At 41.5% G+C, this 5,903-nt stretch overlaps 1 pseudogene; it reads left to right on the forward strand.

Annotated features, from left to right (window-relative positions):
- The first annotated feature begins 4,293 nt into the window (after positions 1–4,293).
- On the forward strand, positions 4,294–4,411 carry LOC124799936 (annotated as a pseudogene).
- The last annotated feature ends 1,492 nt before the right edge of the window (positions 4,412–5,903 follow it).

The following is a 5,903-nucleotide window of genomic DNA, read 5'->3' on the forward strand; positions in this document are numbered from 1 at the left end:
GTCCTGTAGCTGATACTTCGGATGATGAATGCAACAGTGCCCCGGACGCACTGCCTCAGGTTCCCAGAACAGATAGCAACTACTGTATGTGATGACAGATGTGCTAGATACAAGAAAAACGCGGCCATCTTAAAACAACATCAGTAATTGAAATAATGTACAGAAATAAGTAAAATTCGTGACAAACTTGTCGCGTCAGATTGCTATTAACCCACATTTAGACAACATTCTTTAATTGGTAAAGTACCTAACAGGAGACAAATTTTAAAAACGCGAAATATTTAGTGGTGATACCGGTGCGCAGGGATTACTCATACGTAGGTTCCAATGTCGATACGTCGTCAACGGTGTCTCTGCGCTCATCACGATGATAATATCGGTCTCTAATCTCTCGATAGCAGGCATCTGCCTTGAGTCAATGTTCTCAATACTGTTGGTTTGAAACTTTATACAGATATGGTGCAACAATTTCACTGAGAATATTAACAATAAACCCATCGCGGAGGACATTGTTGCTAGCCCTTTTTTTCATTTCGCGATTCAAGAGTACGCAGCCGATCGATGATAGAATACTTTGCTTTTGTGCCTTCATTTGTAATTTGGTGGCTAATTGTTGTTGAGATTAGTACCACTGACCTGCATAAGAAATTATTAGGTTACGTCTAACTCCACATTCAATATTCTACGTAGGAGGTCTTGCAATCGAACTTCTATTTACGTTTACGATTGACCACGACGTACGATATAATATCGTTGTAGGCTATTACTTATTTCGTATTTACGCAGAGTAAATGCAATTTTTAACCCTATCATTAACATCTATCCAACTGGTATTCTGTGTTTTAAATGACCAACAATGTCTTGAAATCTTGTGAAGACGGGCGATAATACTTGAAAACGGTTATGTACTACTTAAAATAACAACAGACAATAAATAATTCTGAAAGACTCGTTTAGTTTTGCTTTGGATTATTTAAATCACTCTGGATTTCATTGCTTCAACTCTTAGTCTATGTATTTCGGAAGATGTATAGCTATACTTTAATCTCCTGCATGATCCCAGCAGTAACTCAACAGTCTCCAAAGCAAGACGCTTTGATGTGAACGAGGTTCGGAGCAGATATTGTCTGTAACAAAGGACTTCATTGTTGTGGTATATTATACCTCTAAAAGCATTTCAGATCCTTCGTAGATATGTAGCACTGTAAGAAAGAAGATACTCTCATGTTCACTAAATTTTTTACAAAACGAACAAGAAAAATGCGAAATGCCTGGTTCCGATCTTTTCCAACTTGTGAACAATTTTGACACACATTTTAGAGTTTTCAGCAATTTTTAGCAAAAACTAAAATTAAATTTTTAAGTAGTGGTTTCCAATATTCTTCGTTTTCTTGCATCATCCATTTCTTTAATTTTTTGTATACAGAGCGTTGGCTGCCGATGGGAACTTTCGAATTGCTAGTAGCCCAGCTTGAGTATTTGACTTCCTCTGCTCGATGTGGGGTAGAATTTAATATCGATTAAGATTCCAAAACTTAGTTACAGCACAAGTGTACATTTGAAAGTTGGGACTTAAATTACGTAATGGAGCAACGAGTATGAATTACTGCATTGTCTGGCATTCATTGATTTTGGAACAGTTTTTAACTCAGTTTCAACTAAATTACTACTAACAGGTCTTGGGAAACAGTGCACTGATATATTCTGCATTAGTGTGCTGAAGAATGTATAGCCCACATCAGCGCTGCATCTTCGATTAGACTTAATCAGAGCGGTGGGACATTCAGAATTGAAAGAGTAGGCATGTAGACACCAGAACTATTCTTAGCAGGCTTAGAAAAGTTTTCAAATTCCTAAGCTGGAAAAAAGGACACATGTGAACGCTATGTGTTTTGTGGCTAACAGGCTATTGTTCGCCTCTAGCCCATACGAACTTCAACAACCAAAGTAAGAGCTTAATAGACAATGAAACTCAATTTAATTACACAAAATAATGTATGATCAACAAATAAAAAATAAAATTAATAGACTGACGAAGCAATCACAGAACTAACTGAAGAGTGTTTGTATTTTGGGTAGTCGAAGACGACGGGATGGACAGAAAAAGAAATAAACAGAAGCGTAAAAATAACAGTTTTTGGTTAAATGCAGGATTTTCAAATTTTTACTTCCAACATGTCTCAAAAGTTTACCACCAACATAATTTGTCAGACTTTAAATGCGAAAACTACTTAAGAACTGGGGGTTACTGAGCAAATGCTGCAGAGATGCACGCTGGAAATTAGCGAGACAGACACGAAGACTAAAAAATGACCATTGGGGCGGGGGAGACGCAACAGAAGATGAATTATGGGCGTAATGAAACTGTAATGTAGGTCGACGGGACATGTTGCTGGAGGATGATAAATTGCTAAGATAATTCTTTGCAGGATCTGAGATGTAGGTCGGTGGAAGATGTTGCCAGACGAATGATAAATTGCTAAGGAAATTTTTGCAGATCTGAGAAAAGGTGTAGACAGTCATACAACATAACTTACAGGGAAGTACATTGTATTACACCTATATTAAAGTTCACGACTGGGCCTGCATGATGACGACCCATTACTGTTATCCTCCGCCTATGGTGCCACTGGACGTCGTTGGCTCAACACCCGACCGTTAATATTAGCTCCCGAAACTGGAGTAGCTATTTCAGACATCCTCAAAGGCTGAGTGCACAGCACTATACCGAAGTAAACCATTGGTAATTTTAGGAATCTAATCTGGGCCCTCCGAGTCTCTCTAAAACACTGTCCACTCAAGTACTGAGGCTTCCAGATATATTTAACAACCAGACAAATATTAGCAATGGGACATTAAAAATAGTTGTGGCTAAAGTAGTGACACGAATTCTATCTCTCACTCTTTTCCTTCTGTTAAAGTATTAGCCCTACGAGGCCATCGTCGATGTGGAAAATGATTTACTAACGTTTCGTCTCCTGTGTGGAAGGTATCTTCAGAGAGAAAAAAAAGATCGCATCTGTGTCGAAAGCTCAAGGGGATTATAGCTCTATAGAGGGCACCACCATTCGTCATGTGGCATTGAATGTAGATGATTACCTTTGACAGATAATATCATCCTCGATTAAAAGTAATCGATCGTTAGAATTACTCTCGGCGCAAAGTCGGTATATGTATTAATTTTATTGAACTCGCCCCTTTGGTATTAAAAGTATTACGGTGTTCATAAATTTCTATTGGCTCTCTACCGAAACGCATATGAAAACGCGTTCTTTTTGCTAGAGCGTTACTTTCACGAAATCTTATTTCACGACCTCCAAAATCTTCTTTTATGATTCCAATGTACAGTTGACCACAAAATTATGGAATTTTATACACATCAGTTACCGCCAATGAACTCCATGCTTGGCTAAAAACTTTCTAATCCCTCAAGTAATCTTGTCAATAAAAAGGAGAAAAACGTTCCTCTTTGGCGCCTGTTGTCCGTTATTGCTCTTGGGTTTTTCCTCCTTCGGCATATTGGGTATTTCACCTCCTTATTTGAGCAACATTATCATAAAAGCCGACTATTAGCAACTGGTTAGTATTCCATGTTGCGGGTAGAGCTCGTTTCCACCTCTTTACTGGAGTAAAAAAATTTCATAAAAGTCGCTTATAAGTAACTGAATTCTTCTTGTAAGTGAACTGCCTTATATATTTTATTTTCCCCTGTCACTAAGATTTTAACTATCCTTCTTTCTTGCTGTAAATGGTGATTAGTTTCCTTGTATCGATCTGTAAGTGGTGAGTTAGTGTACGCCTTATGGCCCATTGTTTCGAACGCCCGGTTGATACTGATGCATCCAGAAAATTAAGTTCCCCACTGCAGTCTTCTTCATCGTGGGTCCTTACTAAAGAGGCATCACACATAACAGTACCACTTAGCTAATGCTTTGTTGCCTGTCTGAAACACCCGGTCTTCAGAACCCTCCTTATACAAGATGGCACACCTTGACCAAGAGGATTGGTTGCCCAAGCCAACCCCATAAATTTACTCGTAAAATTCATTGACGTACTGGAGAGCGATGTCACTTGTTAATAGATAAATACACTTTCGAAATCACTTCACGAGTGTATTACTTCACAGTGCGCCCATAAATTCAGATTTTGATGTAGCTTCCAGTTTTGTCGCTGAAGATGTCTAGTGCAGATATAGTCAAAAGTTAGTAAATAGTTTCGCACACTGTCGGCCTCTCAGAAGAAAACTCCGGCCTACGAAGTCCTATTTTTTCCTTCTTTATTGAGAAGATGAAGGGCAACGGCCTTGCCGCAGTGGATACACCGGTTCCCGTGAGATCACCTAAGTTAAGCGCTGTCGGCCGTGGCCGGCACTTGGATGGGTGACCATCCAGGCCGCCATGCGCTGTTGCCATTTTTCGGGGTGCACTAAGCCTCGTGATGCCAATTGAGGAGCTGCTCGACCGAATAGTAGCGGCTTCGGTCAAGAATACCATCATAACGACAGGGAGAGCGGTGTGCTGACCCCACACCCCTCCTATCCGCATCCTCAACTGAGGATGACACGGCGGTCGGATGGTCCCGGTAGGCTCCTCGTGGCTAGAAGACGGAGTGCTTTTTTTATTGAGAAGATTAAAATCGCTTAGCGTATTTGTTGTCATCTGGTGGGCTTGAACCAAGTCATCTTCGATCTCTTCAGATTACTGACTCTCAAAACCTGAGTAGATTTTGAAAGAGCCTACGCGCAGGAAGTGCGTCACAGGGTGCATGCAGAGCGCATGCGCCGCGCTGTACCGCCACTACGCGGTGGGTGGAGGAGGGTGGTGCGCGCGGCCCCAAATGGTAATCCCACTTTCGCCGCCTCGCTCGCGGCTCTGCGCGTTCAAATCCCTTTTTATTGTTTTGCGGCCGGGAATCTGCATATCTGCGTCTACATCAGTTTCTACGCCGCGCCCCACGCAATTAAGTGGGGCAGGCGGAGGCAGCGAGAGGCAGCCGTAATTTCACTGGCTTTCCTCGCACGGAAGCGCCGCCACACGTGTTAATTTTCATTAACGTGAGCCGGCCACCGTCACTCAACTACCACCGCGGCAGACTAGCATCTGCTTAACGCAGTGCCGCATCTCACAATTTTCGTGTTCGTGCTTCGTTGGCTCGTTAGTGAGTAAACTTCAGTTGAAAATGCTACTACCAAAGCCTTTATTATTACTGTTATTTTTCTGTTATATATGCAGTAAACCAAATGATTTTTAAGATCGACGAGCTTAGCCCAGTACTCCTTCCTGCTAGAGCTCTTAATATCTGCTTTATTGCGTCCATTACAATCCTACCCCAGGGGGCAGCGTTTCTCCAGTGACGGGACAGGATGATCTGATCGTAGATTTTACTGGGATGTAGATATCACTGAGTTCAATGTTTAAATGGTTGGACCACTTAGAATCAGTTTTGTCCAATTAACTCTCGCTCCTGTCCCTCTGGAAAGATTTTTAAGATGAGTCTTATACTGTCCAGAGTCCAGACTGTTGAAGTGACTAAAGAAAACAAGTCACCTTTTTGCGAGGGGATGTCAGAATGTAATGACTCCTACTTCTTATGCTTCATTAAGTTTGTAATACAGAAATCATGAATTTGATGCACTCCACAAACCTTCTACAGCCACTCCACTAACAGCATCGCACATAAACAAGTGGCGGCGCTGTATAAGTTTAGAAAATGGTCGGCGTTGATGTAAGTGTAAGACAACGGTCTGTGACTGAATTCCTTACTGCAGAAGTTAAATCGCCCAATTGCATTCCTGAACTGCTGGAGAAGATGTACGGAAATGCTACGATGGTCGTCATCACCGTTAGTCGATAGGTTCGTCGCTGTACAGGAGCTGAAGTGCAAAAACAGTTGGCTGATGCAAC

Source organism: Schistocerca piceifrons, chromosome 5 (assembly GCF_021461385.2).
Source record: "Schistocerca piceifrons isolate TAMUIC-IGC-003096 chromosome 5, iqSchPice1.1, whole genome shotgun sequence".
Taxonomy (NCBI): Eukaryota; Metazoa; Arthropoda; class Insecta; order Orthoptera; family Acrididae; genus Schistocerca; species Schistocerca piceifrons.